Source organism: Acyrthosiphon pisum, chromosome A3, assembly GCF_005508785.2.
Source record: "Acyrthosiphon pisum isolate AL4f chromosome A3, pea_aphid_22Mar2018_4r6ur, whole genome shotgun sequence".
In the NCBI taxonomy this organism is placed as follows: domain Eukaryota; kingdom Metazoa; phylum Arthropoda; class Insecta; order Hemiptera; family Aphididae; genus Acyrthosiphon; species Acyrthosiphon pisum.
Genome location: NC_042496.1, coordinates 4,633,668 through 4,654,798, shown reverse-complemented (window position 1 = coordinate 4,654,798; position 21,131 = coordinate 4,633,668). Strand labels below are relative to the sequence as shown.

The 21,131-nt window shown below is 28.3% G+C and overlaps 1 protein-coding gene across 2 annotated transcripts in view; it reads left to right on the top strand.

The window, feature by feature from the left end:
* The first annotated feature begins 397 nt into the window (after positions 1–397).
* The window catches only part of LOC100572348 (cytokine-inducible SH2-containing protein), a 24,416-nt gene continuing 3,682 nt past the window's right edge, over positions 398–21,131 (top strand). Inside the window, exon 1 of one of the 2 annotated variants that reach the window (XM_003247069.4) lies at positions 398–874. The gene's annotated coding sequence lies outside the window, so the exon portion shown is untranslated. Of the gene's footprint in view, positions 875–12,939; positions 13,414–21,131 lie in introns of those variants that run through there. The other variant, XM_016807560.2, reaches the window with a different exon arrangement.

Here is a 21,131-nt window from a genome sequence, read left to right as displayed (position 1 = left end):
TCTCTACCCCCTCCAACAATCACTCCACCTACACCAACCCAGATACGCATCCCGCCACCGACGCCTACACACCCAGCGTGGTCAGGGGGTGGCAATATATTACACGCGCCCGTTACCTAACATTCCTTTTGCCAGACGACGCGTTAGACTCATGTAGTCATGTCTGCACGGTTCGTCGCTGTGTTTGAAACACCCGTCCGATTTTACTATACTCTCGGCATTAATATATTTGTTATGGGCTTACAACGGCCGTGTCGTCTTCGTTTACCACCACCGCTCGGTGGCAGCTGCGGCGGCCGTGGTCGTGTGTTCGACGCGTGTGCGTGCGCGCGCGCACCGCCGTCGCCCGCGCCGTACTACGTGTGAGTGCGGAGAAGCGATTGCCGGGGCGGTCGGCGGACGGACGACACCGGAGACACACACCGCCACACCAGTGGTAAATACGAAAGAACGGTCACTATAATATTATAGTCAGTACTGGACCGGCACGCCAACCGTTTCGGCGTGGTTCATTCAGCGACCGCTCCTACAAATGTTATGTAGTATATTACACTTCGTCGGTGTACCGACGCGCACGTTTTCATTTCCGCCCACACGTTTGTTTATGTATAATGTAGACGATGATGTGAAAATGTGTTATTACTGTTATCGCTTAAATTATAATAATAACGACGGTTATCGATTCAAATTAAATCTTTTGAGTATTTCTATTCGCCGTTCCGTCGAACAATGTAGCCTACTCGACGCGCACTCAAATTAATCCAAAACAATTTCAAAAGATTATACGTCGTTTATCTTTTCACGCTCTTCAGTTCGACAACGACTTATAAAACTATCGGTGTTTTTTTACGGACAATACAAACACGCATTACAGGTATTAAGATTTTATTCGTTTTTATTATTTTAATATTTTGATAGCATACTGCAAGACTACAGTCATGACATGTTTGAATTGAAAAATACACATTTTTAAAGGGTTCTGCTAACACTAGCTAGCTTTTAATTATTTACAAATTACAATACTCCTAAATATAAAATCTAATCTACCACATTAAACTATATGGGTAACCAATAACCGATAACTATATGTCTATAATGTGGTTATGGTAATCACCACCCGCTGAGATCGTCCACTTCGACTAAAACTTATAATTTGTATTTACATATTATTATAATATGTAATTCCGAATAGTGAATATAGTTACACCAAAACAATTGTATTAATAAAGGTTCAAAAAATCCTGTCTAGTTCGTGACTCGTGTAACTAAAAAAACTAATAACTCGATGGTACCTAATTGAAGATAGTATGACTAATATGAGTCAAATGACCGTGACGTTCAATAAGTATCAATTAATGGTACTTAATCTAAATGCACTTTAACAAACATTACTAACATTAGTTACGACTTACGTTATTTATTTTATCGTTTTTGTTCAGTTTGCCTTAGATGTGTCAGAATTTTGAATTAAGATGTTTGTTTTAAAATTTAATGGCATAAATAATAATATAAGATTAGGCAATATGTTTTTCAGTTTTCCTCTAGATAGCTGTACAAAATTAAGAATTACATTAGGTAATGTGTGTATCAAGTGGAGTAATTATTGAAAAATGCAACTAAGCCATCCTAACGTCATAATAAGAATAACACTAGTTACGGAATTCTGAGAAAAGCATAACGTACATATTTGCTTTAAATCTCGGGTCTTTAGGTTATTTATAATATTATTAAACTGTTCGAATTGTTCAAGCTAAATAAGACAACATTATAATAAATAAGAGTTATCACTTATGACTTCTAATTATTAAGAATCACTATTCAGTATAGAACCTAATGTTTTCTTTACCACGGATATATAAAAACTATTGAGAAATTACGTCCATTACAGGGAAAGGACAATTTAAACTTTACAAATTGTTTTAATATTTAATTCTAGTTAAATATGTGGCCTTATCTACGTAATATATTTACGATACACCTACAACTAAACATAATTAATGCACGCTTGTAAAACTTCTTAAATCCTGACAACCTACGAGCTGCAGCGGGTAAAAATATCAAAATCAAAATATTTTGAAAATTTCTGTGCATATGGTAAAATTTATAATTTTATAAGTCTTCACAAATAATATTTTTTATTTACAACGAACTTATCAACATCGTAATTCTTCGTTAATAATAGTATCGAATTTCATCCGAATTTAAATTTAAAATGTCTAGAAAAAAACGGTGTTAATCTATTTTTTAGATTTTTGGTTACAATACCAACTACCTACCTAATTATGAGAAACCATGTTTTAAAATATCAATTTTTTGGCCGATCAAAATTACCAATAAAACTAATTTGATTTTGTCAAAAAGTGGTTTTGCGTCATTTTTTTTTCCAACGCGTTTGAAAAATAGGTTTTATTAAATTCAATTTTAAGCTCACTCGATTTAAAAACGGTTGTTTAGACAGTTACTTAAAAACCGTTTGGCGAAAATACCGCAGTGTGGCCGGGGCCTAAATAAATAGTAGGTAGTTAGATAAATTCGTAGAAATACGCTTAAAATATTTGGGTATTCGCTATTTTTATTTGAGATACTGTATATAATATAATACAAATAAATATTTCAAAAAAAAATATATTATATCGAAGTGAATTATTTATTTATTACCACTTATGTATCTTATAACTAGGTAGGTATAAGTATAACTTACTATATAGTCTATAAAGTATATTTGGTTCAGACATTCAGAGTTTGCCTTTCAATTATTTGTACGAACTACGATTATTGGTTGTTCTCTGAGAATGTAAATGTTATAAATCAGAAATTACTAGGTATACATAGATATGTTAGGAGATTCAAGACGGTGGCGCATAATATAGATATTACCACATAGTATATAATTTATATTTTGGTTTATTTCCTTATTTAAAATTTGAGTATTAGTAAAATATAATTTATAATATATAATGTCCTAATATGTACTTTTTACGCTCAATTTATTTTAAGATTTATGAATATGAATATTGTTTGTTTAGTATAACTACTCACTACCGCATATAGACATAATAAAGTAACCCTACATTTTTATAATAAAAATCGAGTTGGAAAAATGTATTATAGAAAAAGTGTCCTATCTATAACTTTCAAGTTATCAACTAAAAATGGTAAGCAAAATAACTAGGTAGATTCAAAAACCAAACACGTAAAATAAAATTAAAAACAACGATCGATAACACTAATAAAAGTGATTTCTTAAACAATCTAAATATAATGATAAATGTATAAAACTATGTAGTCCACCAGCCTCGTTTCAGGGAATGGGGTGAAGCGGCAGAATATATTATTTGTGTTAAAATATTAAATTTAACTTTTAATTTTTTTTTAAGTAAAGTAACGACTAACGACATGTGTAACAAATTGTAAATAGTGACGTGGATTTCGGTGACTTTAGTTGTTGGTTGTCGTTATCCAGTTAAAACTGGTGTTGTGTGAGAGGTAAGGATAAAAAACCAAAATACTGACACTAAATGCAAAATTGAATGTACTTAAAAATTGGATATTAGATTTTATTAGAACGAAATACTAATATGAATTACACAAAATCACTCGAAAAGGTCGGTGACCAGACTTGGCTGGCTTCTGTCGGTGGTCGTCATCACGGACCTGGTTATTTTCTTAAATCGAAACCAACGACTTTTAACTTTTGACGCTGTGCTCAGTATGTAACTCCAGCAGGATCGGTTCCCCGAAAGCAACCCCCAAAAATTGGTTTTAGTTGCTCACTTGCGCCTATGCATGTTACTGAGTGAGCAAAGAAAGTTATTAATTTCAACTTTTATATGACATCTGAAAATAACTGTGGCTAGAAGGAAGGAGCATGTGCTGTCTAAACTCTTAAAGTCCTATAAAAGTTTCACATATAGATCAATTTGTGAATTTAATATGGTATATATGGTATTTACTAAAGAGAGATAATTTTTGAAATTTGTCGTTTTGAACAAAATAAATTTTATTGGTTTTATTTATAACTTGTAATTTTTAAAAAATGATACTTCACGACACTAAACATTTATAATAATTATTAATTTTAATATTTTCTTCAGAAATTATAGAATTCTCAACTTAATTTCATAACTTTTATGATTGGTCCTGCAGCCTATAGAAAATGTGTAGTTTTTATTAAAAAGCTTTGCAGACGTATAAATTATAATATCAGGCATAAGCTAACACATTAATATTAATATTTATTAATTTGTTATTCTGACTTAAATAATCAACAATTTAATTTTTAAACAATTAAAGTTTCAATTGTACCAAAATATTTTACTTTCGTGAAAAATAGTGTATTTTGATTTTTTTTTTATAACTAGCAGGGGTTATACGTTTTCTTTTTGGCTGATGAGTTGTGAATTCTTATTGCTATTATTACTTATACAATATACAGTAAGATTGGTTTCATCAACTTATATGTTTATGATCTTATGAATTTATAATAATATGTAATAAATATGAATATTGTAAACGATGTTATCACGTATGTAAATAAAATGATAAAATAAACATTTGGCGAACATAAAGAAGTAACAACTTTACAGTTATTGGTTTTTGAATTTCACCGAAAAACAAAATCAAGTAAATGGTTTTGTGTGAAAATTCCCATTTTTTCTTAGAAGTATAGAAAATTTATGTATTTTTTCTGCCCCAATATTTGATGATATAGACACAAAAAAAAACTTATCATGGTAATGCATTATAATGCATTATAAAATCAGTATATTAATCACTCCGATTAGAATCTAAAAGTGGAACGATCTATGTATAGATAAACAAAAAGATTAATAATATCTTTGATGTTTGATTAAAAGATTCTACTTTCTTCAAAAACTTTTTTTGGTTATAGGTACATGATAAATAGTCAACAAATGCTTTGCATTTCAACTTTGAGGGGGGTTATTGATAGAAAATTGGATCTAGTTGGTACTTTAAACAGGTTAAATTCGAAAATTGTCAGTACTTTTTAAAAGCGTCGCGTGGAAAATATTAAGGAAGAACGGGATTTATGCTGTAATTTAAAAAAATTATTTGTTGGTACTTACAATTTTTAAAGCGTATAATTTTATTTTATAACACTGGCATTTTAAAGTACAGTGTTTTCGACAAAAATTAATTCAACCTACTGCATTACTAATATGTAGTTGGTAATTGTATATTGTGTGGCAAGGGCGAGAAGTGAGCGGGCGACGTGTGCGAAACAAGCCACTGCAGGTGAGGCCGCGATGAGGGCCGCATTTCGCTCAAGACTAAAATTGCCTTCCCGCATGAGCCACACATACTATTTTTTTTCAAGCGTTCATCGATCACTCACTTACGCCATCATAGCAAAGGTGATGCAAGCTGGGATTTATGCAACGACCAGACTATTCTACGAAAACAATATTTCATGAAAGAAACTATTTGGTTTTATTTATTTCAAGCGTCATGTATGGAGGTTATAGTAGAAATTCGCTAAACCCTTGTGAAAAATAATGCACCCAGATGTTTGGACCATATAATTTACATGGTTCATTATCCCGGTGCAGGATAATGTGGGATAATTTTAAAGTTTTAAACCGGTTTAGTCTAGCGAATTTTTACAATGTGAATATAAGATGTAACCAAAAGTTTATATTTTGTAAGGACCGTGGTATAAATTTCAGTGTCTGGTTGTGCAGGGAGATACGCGTGATATGCGCGTCCAGCACTTTTGGGATTTCCATTTTACCACCCGTCACTTTTGAGGATTTACACATTACCACCCGACACTACGGGGATTCCCATTTTACCGCCCAGTAGACGGAAAAAGGTCATTTTCCAACGTTTCAACCGTCATCGAAAACTTTCGTTGCAAGCGTGACAAAAAATAAATTAATTTTATAACAATAGTATCACTAAGGCTCTATATAATATCATGGGTATGCTATGCCACCATTTTGCGACTCATTTATCAATAATAAAATAATAAAATAAAGGGGGAGAAATTCATATTCACATAACATTATTAGTCGCAAAATGGCGGCGTAGCATACCTGTATCTATAGTGCCCTAGTATCACGAATCATGATTCATAAAATATATTTATGTAGTATTAAGTAATTCGTCGAACCTATAAAGTTATTTTATATCATTGAATTCAAATTCAACACATCCATTGATTCATTACAGTATTTAATACTCTTAATCATTACAGTGACCGGCCATTTGACACCTATGTACATCAGAGCTGCACCCTCTTGCCCACCTATTTTTAATATTTAAAGTTAACAACAAATAACAATACTAAACTTTTTTTAGCCTTCTTCTGTTTGTTCCAAGAAAAATTAATCATTCTTATTAGCTAATATCGTAAACTTGTTAAAAAAAAGTTGATAAATATTTTTAGATTTACTGACGGAAATCGGAGGGGGGCTTGAGCGTGTTTAGTCCCCTTAAAGACCGTCGAGCCCCTCCCTTTTTTAGTTTTATAAGATCGAAGTCCCCCGCTCACATTTATGTTAATAGTGTTAAGCCCCTGAGATTTTAATGGATTAGCTTTAACTAAGAACGATGGCGAATATATATACATACATTAATAAAAAAAAATTGTATGAAAACATAAATATATTATTTTGATGTACAATATACTGCGCGGTGCCATTCACGAAAGTGAATTTTTTGTAGTATCAATATATCATATAGGTTAGGTATACACTGTATAGTGTATACACTATACAAATAATCTTTGGCTTAATAAAAACTCGTCAACATATTTAAAAATTGCTCATTGATTCGTCAACGGTTTCCGTTCTAGAAATTATGTGTACAAAACATGACGCCACATGACAAGACCGTAAGCCGTAAGTGTAGGTGTTATATAACACTAATGCGATTCAAGACCAACTAATAAAATTGTTAGGAAAATCATTATGACCTTCTAAACAATATTTATGACATCACATTTCAAGAAAATTTGTTATTCCACAATTATTCTAAAATTAATCCACAATTATTATTTAACCTATGTTATACATTTTGTTTGAAGAAAAACTTCGATGTTTTATACATACCTACCTAATCTATTATAATATTATATCTTATAAACTAAAGTCAACTAAAAAGATACTTCCAGTGTGTAAAAAAAAAATAGGAACAATAAATATACCTATAGGTTGTTATTATTATTCCCCATAGGCGTTGCCAGGTTAGGTTTTATATATATTGTTTAATCTTGAAATATTTCAAGTTTTAAGAACAATTATCATTATTTTTTGATAAGAGTAATACAAGTTATAAAATAAAACAGCAGCCCAGCGCGCTCCCACAATATCAAAATAAGTTGTTTCCTTTAATATTCTTAATAACTACCTGTGTGTTTATTAAGTAAATAATACTAATATTATTTCAATATAACCTTAAGCTTATGAGAAAATTATTAAAACTCCCATTTCATTAAGCATAAAATTGAGACACTTATCATTGCGATTGTTTAAAACTTAAGAAAGATAACAATTTTATTTTATTAATTTACAGGATTGAGATTGAATTTTTCTAATATTTCTAATTATAATTGTTTTTAATACGTCATACAGATAGTTAAATTTCAATTACACGATCTTGACGTTATGCTTGTGAAACTCGTTTAAATATGGTATGAAAACCTGGCGGCGGTCAGCACCATTGGCCGCGATTGCCATACCCATAACATTGATAAATATTTTTATCGTTTTGTATGACTTATAATACTTGTTTACTCTGCACATGTAGTCAATTCTTAATTTCATGCGATATTTTTTAATGAAATACGTTGCTGCTTCCCGGTATTGTTCAGTATTTTACTCGTATTTCAGGGGTTTATAAATTATGGATGTTTTCCAAATATTCTGAATCGAGAAAACTTTTATAGTTATTCCTTTAAACACTAATTTTTTTTTAGTACATGCAATATGCTTTATAAATTATAACTGTTTCAGTGAATATAATTTAATACGTGTCTTGACTTTTTGAGGCCATCTCTGTTACTGGTACAGTGGTACTTAACTGGTATTTTTATTTATTTTAAATTAAATTACTATTAAAATTGACGGGGTTAGACGTCAGAGTCTGATGTATGATGTTTATCATAAACTTCTTTATAATTTAAAAAATAATTATAATTAACTATAGGTAGTAAATATATAGGAAGTATAAAAGTAAACATTAATAGAACTGTCAACTGACAATTATTGTTTAAATTACATCATAATTGGAGAACGTAGTTTAAAACATAAGGCTGTATAGGTACAATATTATGTAATATATATATGTGAAATCAAAACCACAGTTTTCAGTTGTAAATTTGTAAACATTAGGTATGCATAAAAAACAATAGTACATTACACTGCTCCACTATACATACTTTATTTTTAAACGCGATAACTCATCTTTGATTTTAATTTTTCACTAGTTGAATTTTCAGTAGACGCACCTATTAAGTGAAGGATGAGTGCCTCCAATGTGTACATCTTTTCCGTGCTTTTATATATAATTATTAATATATTTTACACAGAATAATAATTTTACCTTGACTTTTCTCTATGTGTAACATAATATATACGTAGTATTATATTGATTAAAATTTCTGAGAAATATGAACCCAAGGTATCCATAATATGGTATGACTCCCCTTGTCTGTTTAGAAGTAGATACAAACAAGTGACGCTTCTTCATTTTTTTTTTAATATAATTTAGATTTAGTTGTATGCAAGTAAGATTTTTTGAAAGAGGTCAACGACGTTTAAATTGATACCTACATAATTACAATATATATAATATATAATATATTTAATTACAATATATATTACAATGTTGTAATTTTTAAATACTATCAAGTATAAACTATGTGACCTTAGTTTAACTTTTAGAAACTGCAGAATTTGTAGAATAAAAACCATTTAATTAGTATGCTTAAATTATTATTGTACCTACTATATAAATGTAAAAAATATAGATTAGGTATTTAGTATAATATGTTATAATGAATTTGAATTTGGATTATATTATTTATGTTTAATTTGAAGAAACCTTAAAGATGTCCAAGTTAAAACATAAATACACATTCTCGGGGAATCATAATTTCCTTAAAACTGGTGTCTAGTGTTATTACATGTATTTTATGCTTATGATAAAAAACAATTTAAACAACTTCATATTTATTTACATTACAAGCTCTGAATAGACCTTTAAATATTTCATGGTATACCTATAGGTATGTGCGTTTGTACACATAATATAATATTATATTATAATAGGTACTATATTACGTAGGTACACGTTCTTTTTAATACCCTCAAACTCGTGATTCACAGAAATTTGTGTTTTATCTTGAACATTGTTAAGGCTACTTCAAATTAAACATAAATAACATAATAGAAAATAATATGTACCTCTAGACCTAATCTATATCTATATATAACTTATATATTAAACAATGGATTTTTCAAAACTTAAAATTAATCATACTATTTAATAATTACATTTTGTTTTTATCTTCAATTTCTGCCACTTATAAAAGTTAATAATATACGATAATTAATATAGTAATTAGAAATTACAATATAATGTACTCAAAATGTAATTAAATATTTTGTACATTTTAATATTTAAAAATTTGAAAGTTTGGCAGGATGATTGGTCTATAAATCATATAGACACCAAGAAACGTTCTAGGTTTTTAATTTTCAAAACTATAATATTTATAACAAAGTTGAAAAACCAAATTACCTAATCTTACATATTATTGTGGTTTTCAAAAAGATTAAATGTTTGGAGATAAAATGTGTTTGGTTTTATTTTCATATAGTTCGTTTCAAAGTTTAAAAAAACAGGTTCCTTAGATCACCAACTTAACCTCACTAACTTAACCTCATATAAGTCTCCCGATTCTCCATATATCAGGTGATGGTAAAAACGAATACATCGAAAAAAAAAATATTAAACAACTTAATATTAATTTTTTACCTTAGCCTTTAACCTATCAAAAGTTCTTGCCATCTGGTTATCACTATTTAAACGATGAAAGAAATATTTTATTGGTTTCTTCGCTTTGGAACTATTGATGAGTTAATACTACTCAATAGTCACCCGTATTATAACTCAGGTCTCCGCCATACAAAGAATTTTAATAAGATTAGTGATTACTAATTAATAATCCTAAATTAAATTGCAGCTAATACAAAATAATATGCATAAGTTAATAGTTAATATTAAAATAATATAATGTCTAAATGTTTTACCTCATTTTAATATATCTTACTAAAATCGAACACTATTTATATTGATGTAAAACAATTTATTACTTACCTACTAAATTAAATTATGAAAAAAGTTGCATTTATCGCAGGGTTAGGTAGGTACTATGTATACCTATAATAATTTTAAAGAATATAGAAAAAGCTCTGAGCATGTCCATAATCTTAGCCCAAGACGAAAAAAAAGTTTCGTTGGTATTTGAAATTCATTAAATCGATAAATGGGTATGGCACGGTTTAGAGTGTTAAAATAAATTATTTTTACAAACGTAAGGTAACCAACTTCAAAACTATTCAAAAATGTTTGATATGGTTATAAAACTTAAAAACATGTTTATTCAGCTAAAAAAATGTTCGAAACCGTGGTTAAATATTTATAGTATATAAAGTATTCATCTTATAAGACACCCGTAAATCTAAATCTGAATTAAATTAAGTATTGTAATAATTTATAAGTACGTGCATTTAAAATAAACAGCATAGCTGTATATTATAGTCTATTCAACTGACTGTGTGCTGTGCGGTATGATTATGAGTTATAAGCTTATAACTTTATAAGTTATAACATATAAAAGTGTTTTCTGTAAATAAATATTGTAGTCCGTGATTTGTTCAGTGCATCAGTTTAAATTACTTTTTTTATAATACTTAAATATATAATTACCGGTCGGCAGACACGAATCTCGAGAGTTTCCGAGTTCGAAGAATAACAAGTAGGTATATGAAAAGTTTCCGCCTGCACTATAGGTACCTTATATACATATATAAAGTCCACTGCCCACGCGCGGTATATTACATATAATAATATTACATTATTACATTTAAGTTTATGGATATAATAATTTGTCTTCTACTCCAGGTGTACTGGAAACAACACCTGGTTACGGTATTTTTACTTTTAATGTTAATTCATTTTTTTTCTTTTCAAAACTCCATTCGCGTGTTTTCAGTATTTTATTTTTCTTGTTCGCTGAAACGTGCTTAAAATTGTAATCACAGTTTTATAATGCATCCAAAGCATCATTTGAGGCAGGCGCACTTGCCATTTTAGTTTTTACACTAGCAAAAGTCAGTCATTAATTTCCATTAGGAGTTCTACGAAATTGCTTTCTCCCGCGTATATTATATGCGTTCGTCGATCGGCTGTCGTATAACAGTCATTAATTATTATTACATTAAACTTTCACCGAGGAGAAAAATTTTCGTAATGACGTTGAATTATGAATGAAACTTATTATTATTATTATTATTATTATTAAAGCTGGATCGTATATATTATGATAATATAATATATGGTTCCCATGAAAAAAATTATAGAAATATATTAAAGATAATAATAATTGATAATCAAGAATGACTGAACTAATTAGTAATTAGGCCAATTTAACATCGATTATCGCGCGGATGAGTAAAAAAAAATAACGAAAAAAGCAATTCTATGCAACATGTGAATGCGTTGCAATGTGTATCATACGTAAATAACGTTTTTTTTCTACTACATGCGTTCTACGAATCGCACATCACAACCGTTTCGATATAATTTAATATGATTCGATAACGAAAACAATACATATTGTTCCGGGTCGTTGTTGCGCCCGAGGGCCAAAACAATATTATTATAATATTTTAATATATTAGTATACCATGTACCTATCTATATTGTATGATGTGTTTTTATTTCCGTTTTAAGTATAATTATTATAATTATATTATACCTATAAGTAATGTATTATACGTATAAGTATCTGTGATTTATTACAATATATTTAATAATGTATTATTTATTATAATAATATAATTTATAAACAACGGATGTGCGTGTAACATACGACGGTTATGTGACTACTGTGTGTATTTTTCAAATATTGTATGACGTGATCACTGAATATTATATTATTATAGTTGCTACTCACCGCAGTAATGTTATAGGTATAAATATGACGTGTTCTTTTAAAATAAATGTTATTCTATGTTTACTGGGAATGACCACTCAGGTTCGCTGTCACGAACATAGAATTAAAAAAAAAAAAATGTTTAATTATAAAATATTATACAATCTGTACTTCAATGCACAATTAGGTTTTAATACAAGTTTATGATAAAAGAGAAAAACAATAAAAACAATAATTATTAGAATATTTCTGAAAAGAAGACACTAAGGACATTTTCAACTATAAAATACGTAATTTTATTTAATTTAAGTTGTATACTGCGTTCTTTTTATATTATAATATGTTGGTTAATATAATAGATCACGATACCAGTTCCACTTTAGTAATCTTGAAAGGTTTCGTGGAATTGTTAGGCGGATAAAGTGGGAAGCTAGTCTATTGTGAAACCTTTTTTAAAATACATTTGCTTCTTCGTGTATGGATTTAAGTTTTATTTAAGATTAGAATAGAGGCACGTAAAGAAGTTTTTAAGAAATCCTGCTAACAATTCTATAAATTCTGGAAATGTCGGATTTTATTTGTTGGCATTACTCCAAATAGTTCAGTATGTAGGTTCAAATAAGCTTGAATAATGACAGAATAGGGCATTATTCGATTAATTTGTAAACCTAATCAAACTTATGCGTAATAAGTAAAATAATATTATAATATAAAAAATATTTATAATTTGTATAGGTAGTAATTAAAAAATGTATGAACCATCACTAAACACCAATTAATATATCATTATTTATGCGTAGGCGTGACAATAAAGACTACCTAGTAAAATCGTACAGGAGGAGGAATCCACGAGATTCGTTATCGACAGTCTTGCGTGGCTTAAGTAAATGTCATTAATGTTGTTATAATATAGTTTAATAATTCGTGTTCTACATTACACAGTTCGGTGTCAATGACGCCGCCGTTAAGTCTCCCGACATTGTTAATCCCGTCTGGTGCACACTTGGTCTCCGTAATAATAATTTCATAGTTAATTTCCTCTCGACAACCGTGCGCACTCATATTTTATACATAGTCAGTCAGTGTTCATACTTCATACTAATATACTATAAGCATATTATGTTAAACATCGTGCGTGTATCTAAACCAGATAATATATAAATTTTAATATAATAACATCAGATCACTTCGTGTTCATAATATCGTTATCTTCATTGTGTCGTTTCGGGGTATGTATTGTAATGTAATATCACTAATAATATATAATATATTTAAGCAAAAAAATATCACTTCATTGAGTACGACAATATATTATAGCATCGTATATAGTTTAAGATTCGCATAACACTATAACAGTGATAACCTCGGGTCATAAACGCCGCGTAAATTAATATTATACAATAATATTATATAATATTGGATTCAAAAGACAAAAATCACGTCAAACCTATGCCGATGCAGTGTTTAATGTTTATAAATATGTGCATCGAATCGCAGACATTTCCCCCCCAAAAAATTTTTTATATGGACATTTTCCCCGCATTTTTTTAAGTTAACTATTTAATAATATAATATTATTCAATATGAATTTATTTATCTCTATTGTCTAATATTTTCAAATATTTTCATAAATACCTATAATAAATTATAGATATATATTTTTGATCAACTGAACTACTTGAATCAAATTCACAAGCAATTATTAAATTGTTAAATATTTAAACTAGGTAGTTCAGTTTTAAAAAAAATAAATATGTTGGCTAAAAAATATAAGTTAAGAAATAACAAAAGAATCAGAATTCAAATATTTTTTTTACAAAATGTATTATTTTTATGTTGGAATTTTTAACCATTTTTATTAATTATTAATTATATTTTACTTTATACCTACTTATTTCTTATTTAAATTTGTATTGTTTGAAGTAAGTAGTTCAGTTGATGAAACATATACATTTATAATCTATTATATTTATGAAAATAAAAACTGTTTTATATATTTTATATTTTATTTAAAAAAAAATTTCATATTAAATAATAAATAATAATATATTATTAAATTCAATATTATTAGTCAATAATTAACTTTAAAAAAATGGGGGAAATGTCCTACTAGACCGAAAACTCGTAAATGTCCATTTATCATGTGCACCATGTCCGAGTGTGTATTGACGTCCGTTGAATATGCTCAAAAACCATTTATCGCCTGAATCATACTTCATACCTGTAGGTACAATTTAATAATATTATACGATTTTGCGTGTGATTCAGACGCTACACGTTATTGCACATGTCGGCACACGATGACGGATCTCTTGACAAAATTCGCACATATGGGTGTATCGTGTATGATTTTAATAATGTACCTGTCCCGGACGTAAATTATAAATTTTAACATACAAACGTATTCATATAAACATATAATCCGCCCGGTTTTTCAGAGAATATTAATTTTCCGTCGCCCGTCACTATTTTATACAAAAACATTATGTAGTACCTACCTAGCTACCTACTGCGTAAATTCACATAATATAATATTATTAATATATTCTATATATTATACACACTATACGGGGAGTAACAGGAAGACCTGACAGATGAAAAAATTTTATTCTGATCAATATTTAAAATTATTTTTTATATATTATATAATATATAATGTCACTTGCGCTGAACGTATAATATAAAATAATTATTTTTATTTTTTATACTGAAATTAAACATTTTTTTTTTTGGAAAATTCTAAATTGCTAATTTTTAAATCTGATTATAAGAACAATTTTGATGGTACAAACATTTACCTATCTAAGTCATGTAGTTAATTTTTTAGATTTTTTTAAATATCAATATTTTTTTGAGTAAATTAATTTAGAGCGTAATAACTTTGCTCAAAATATTATTTTTGGAATTTATTATTTTCTTAAATTATTTATTAATCATATCATTTTCACAATTTTTGTCATACGTTTAAATAGCATAATTTTTTTTTTTTGTTACACCTATATTATAAATGTGAAAATGGAAATCTTTGTTACCTATGGTCTCTGGAACCACTCATCCGATATACATGCGATTTTTTTAAATGATGGAGTATTTTGTGGAGTAGGTTTAAGGGGGCTGCAGCAGGTTGTGTCAAATATCAAAACTAATGTAGATTTGACCAATCTAAACATTAATTTTGTTTGTTATAATGTTTTTCAATATATTTAAATTCCGTATCACGGACGATAGCACGGAAAGTTCGTCGTTTGCAATTTTGGTTCGTGAAAAAAATTATTTTATCAACAAAGTATATCCTCAAATTTCACAAATTTATATTCTATATATTTTATAAAAGTGATTTCTTATAAATCCAATGAATTAGTGAATTTTCGATTCTGGATCCTAAAAACAACACTTCGACGTCATTAACGCATGGGCGTATTTTCGGCCCTATGGCTCTTTAAATACATGTCTATTATTAAATTATAATTTTTACATAGTAATCTTTATCCTCAAAATTCTGGTCATCCACCCCCTACAAAAAATACTAAATACGCCACTGCATTAACGAAAAGGTTCTTTCTATGTTCGAAGCTCAGCTAAAACTATATTCATAGTGATACAATAATAAACTTACTGATCACTCAAGATCAAGCTGTAGATATTCCTACCGAATTCTTTAAATCCGTCAGGTCTCTCACCACACGAATTTGATTTTAAAATCGGTGCTCCTGCATTATTCTTATGTGAAATTTTAATTTGTTTTGAACTCAATTTTTTTTAGTTTTTATTTTTATGAATGCCAATAAAATGTTATTTGTGCGGGAAAAAATCTTGTAAATTTAATATAAAGATATTGTTACAAATTGATATTTGATATTTTTTATATTGTTACAATGAAATTTGAAAAATATTAAAAATCCAGTCACAATTTTTTTTATAAGCATTTTAAGTTCATATTTTGACAAAATTTATCAAATTTAAAATTTAATAATTATTTTGTAGCTAAAAATTTAAAATAATGTTCCAGTGTTCCACGTAAATAGGTTATATATAAATTACTTTATTCACAATAATATCATCAAATATATTTAGTAATATCATAGAACGACTGACCATCTTCGCTCAGAATCGTTTTTCTTATACCTACAATGGGGCGATTGTAAACTCCGCCAGAATACCGGTTAGATAAAAAGGTAATGAAAAGGTTTAATGTAAACTCCGCCAGTGTTAATTAGGCCTTCCTTATATAAAACTAAATGATATTTTTCTAGTAAGTAAACTAAAAAATTCAAAATGAAAATGAAATTGTGTTAGAAAAAGCTATAAATACTAAGTAGTCATTATAATTGATTTATATTTGATTTAATGGTTTGAATATCTGTTAATTGTATCCCATAATTTTAGTTTACTGTTCAAAATATTATAAGTACCTATTATAACATATTATGTCATAATAATATAATATATCTACATATTATTTTTTGATTATTAGTTATCACAATTGTCTATCATTATTTTTTAACATCATACTGGCCATTGCAATTTGTATGATTTGTTCGAACATTCATTATTTTTATTTTTAAGTTTTTTATATACTTTGGTATACATATACATAATTGATAAGGATAATAATTATTATAAAATTATGATTTTTTTGTTTAATAATAATCTGCTTAATATATTAATTGTATAGTGTATACTGTTACTTCATTTTTTTCACTGGCGGAGTTTACATGAACTCAATTTTACCTGTTTTATTTTCCTGGCGGAGTTTACACTAAAAAAAGGTTCTTGTGACAGAGTTTACATGCGCCCCTACAATGATATTATTCATTGAATTCAAATTTAATACAATCCATTACAGTGATCAACTTGTAACCTACTGTACCTACTGCAGAGCAACACCCACTTGCCCACCTTTTTGGGTTTGATTTTACTGCAATATTGTGTGTGTGGGTTTTCTTAAACAGTTTTCAGAATAAGGATATTGTAAAAATTGCTTGCACAATCTTAAACAAACCGTTATAACCGTTCCTATTCACGCCATTTTACGGTATGTAATTAAAATGGTTATTTTACTTTTGAATATCAAATTTCGTCAAAAATGTAACATTAATATTGCTTATAATAAAAATATATTGGAGTATTTTTTTTACTAAAAAAAAGTTTCATTACACAAAAAAAAACACATATTTTAATTATTGTTGGAAACCTTTAATCTGAAACTGCTCTGCGAGTCTAAAATATTAAAAAATATTAGTTTATTCATTAATAATCACGTTTTATATTATAATAATTATAGAAAATGGTGGTAAATAGGTAGATGTATGATAAAAATAATATAAATGAATATTTAAACAAAAGTTTTGACTGAAAAAAATTCCTTATAATTATTATTTGTGTGGATTCGATGTAGCATGCTTATATATTAAATTATAATACGTGGGAAATCTCACCGTTTTAATGCAAAAAATGATTATTTTATTACCTACATACTTATACAATTTTAATAATGTTTTTTTCGAGCGGAGTGATACATTTTTTATCACGTTTTATACAATGCTACATCCATCATAAGTTAAATATCAATGTTTAACGACCTCACGGCCATGCGTATCATTGAGATTTTGGATACCAACTCAGATACGGCTCTGGGTATTAATTTATTTTCTTTTATTTGTGGGAGGGGGGTTGTTGAGGTGCCTTTAATCAAAATCTTACAAAAAAAATAAATTTCTTCTTCTTTATTGTAGAGGCGTCGCCTCCCTCTCTTCTAGGGCTGCACCTGTCGGCTGTCTCAACTAGCTTCACAACAGAAAATATACAATTTTGTTGCAAATGGCAACGTTTATATTATATAACCAAATTAGACAACGTTGTATTCCAATACATGCGTCACACAACGTGAGCGCTGGGCGGTAGCCACTATAGTCGCAAATCAGAAGATACATTATTTTCATTTCATAAAATTTGGATGAAAATGGCAACAACATCCATTTATAAACAAATTAGGTAATGTTGTACGGCAATACATGATAATACAAAGGAGATGAAACGTAAATTACGTATAGAGGTGTCAACGTCACAATGAAATATGAAATATATTATTATTATTTTATTTTTATATTCTCATAATGGTTCATAAATCACAATGACACAAAGCGTACCATTGATAATTCAGGAGAACTAATAATTAATAACAACGTGTCATGATATTGGTGAAATTAATAGATGGTCGATTAATATATATATATATACTATCTATCTACCTATAATCAATTATACTCAATATGATAATACTATGTAGTGCAATGTTAATGTGTTATTGACAGATCTTATATTAACCACTGTGCCTTAGTAAAAGGTTTATTGGTGATAGAAATTGATAATCTGTAACGCGCACGTTGTGTATCATAATTTATATGATATTTTTTCAGTGACCCGTTATATATCAACACCCCGCCGGCCTGAAAATTGATGAGTTTTCTATCGCCAATACGTATTCGGTGGTAGGTAGGTGCTCATAAAAAAATGGCTGATAAAATATTCTAAAAACGATTTTTCATCAAATTATAAGTTCCGTATTACTCGTGCACTCACTCGTCTTAAATCCAATCGCGTGATGTAGGTTCTATACCATGTATATTACACGTCTGACGTTTTATCATATTGTCTCCGTATTCATCATATCGTTGTCAGGAGAGGAAACACTCGCATCCCTATACACATGCGAATACACGATGATCCTATTCAATTTGCAAAAGACGAAGGGAGAAGGAAGCATATAATATAATATATGTATAACGTATATCGTATATACCATTAAATTATATTATATAATACGATGCGTGTAATAGGTATATCTGAATCTAGTATATAATATGTATTATCGTCATGCTCGTATGTATAATACCCTAACGTGTAGAATGTATATAAAAAATATACTTTTTTTTACTTACAAATGAAAAATTATATCCTCTGTAGCGGCGTATTCTCGGTAAAACCGCGTTTCGACGGAAATATATTAATATTCCGCCGCTGCCTGCAAAACAAGCCACAGTGAAATATAAATTGGTCGAGTGGATTTCGCGGTGGTTATCAATTAATTTTGCTGAACCCAGCAAGTTTTACTAATCGGACTTGTTCAATATTTTCGCTACGAGTTTTCAAGTATTAAATCATATTTTGCATAATTTGATTTGACTGCAATTTGGTGGGAGTGCAATCGTTTCATGTGCAAGTTAGTTTCATAACATGTATAAACAAATACAAATATACAATGTTAATTATATAAATTGCAAGTAATAATAATACACAGAGGTATATTAATATAATAAATCTAAATTAAATTGTTGATACCTATAGTACAAATAAAACATAGTATGTTGATATAGTTTATACGGCTTAAAACCGTCTTTATCTAAACTTTAAAATTTGCAAATTATTATTGTACCTAGGTACTTAATAATTAATGAAGAGTGGGATAGTCACTATAGCCAGGATTGGGGCAAACATATTTTTCTCAATAAAAATACAAAAGCTTGAAAATGTAACAGCTGCAAGTTCCTTAAAATTTAATTTTAACTAAATATTTGTTTTAGAATTTTCTAGATATTATTGATTGATATTATTTTCAAAATAATTTTGTTCTTTTTGATATCTACTTTATATATATTTGCATTTGAAAGTTTTTAATTTTATTAATTTTTTTTTTTATATATAAATGTAGATAACACTATTAATGCTCGATCAAAAAGCTTGTAAATTTAATAAAAGGTTCCTCTTAAGGTTGTGATAATGAAATTAAAAAAAAAGTTCAGCGTAAATCCACAACTATTTTTTATGAGCGTTTGAACTTTTGAACTTTACATTTCAACAAAGTCTCAAAAATGTGGAAATATTTTACGTTGATTTAAAAATTCATTACATTTTCAATTTTGTAACAACTAATTTTAGATTCTGAGAGGAACGATAAATGCATTAATTTTACGATGATTTTTTTTTTAAATATATGTATACACGTTTTATAATATAAAAAGTTCTTCGATGTTTAACATCAATATATTTTCTGGGAATATAGTAAATCTAATTAGTAATATTGAGGAAAAATTGAAATTAAAAATCCACAGTACTTTTCTTAATAACTGTGAAAACAAAATTGGGGAAGTTGGAATTTTTATGCTAAACAAATTTTTGACAAAATCACTTATTAATTTGTTGTATAACTGAAAATGAATAACCCTAGTCACTTGAAATATTGTCACCAAATGTGTATATCAGCATTTTTTATGCATGGTATAATTTTCAAAATATCTTATTCTTTTTGAACTAGTATAGTACTTTTTGCTAGGTCAAAAGTTTAATATAAAGTTATAAAAAATATTTTTTTTTTTTTAAATATGAAGTCATAGATTTAACCATATAGTTGGATCTAGATAATGTATGAAATATTAACCAAAATCTTGTATTGTGTACCAGATGTTCATGTTATATGCTCTAATTTTATGTGTGTTAACTTGCTTACTTTCAATTTTATTTGACTCGTATAATATGGCAAATTGCTTATACAGAGATCTAAGTGGAAGTACATTAAGTTCTATATATATTTTTGTATATTTGTGTGGAGGAACTATTAAACTTTGTTGTACTTAAAGGTTCCACTGAATTCTTCATTGTATAACATTTTTTTGGAAAATATTTTTAAATTTAAGCTTCACCAGCATTAGCAAAATAATCAGTAAAAACATTAGTTGTATCTAAAGGATACTTTTGCTGATCATACATGATGTTACTACACTTGATTTTACTTATCATATCAACACTAATAATATTTGCCGTGTAGTACTAATTATTAGCACAAAATCAAAAATATCGAATACATGCCGTTTGAGAGGACGTGTACTATGATACTATGTGTGAGCTATAAAAGGTCATAACTTACTTAAAACTAATTATATAAATAAAA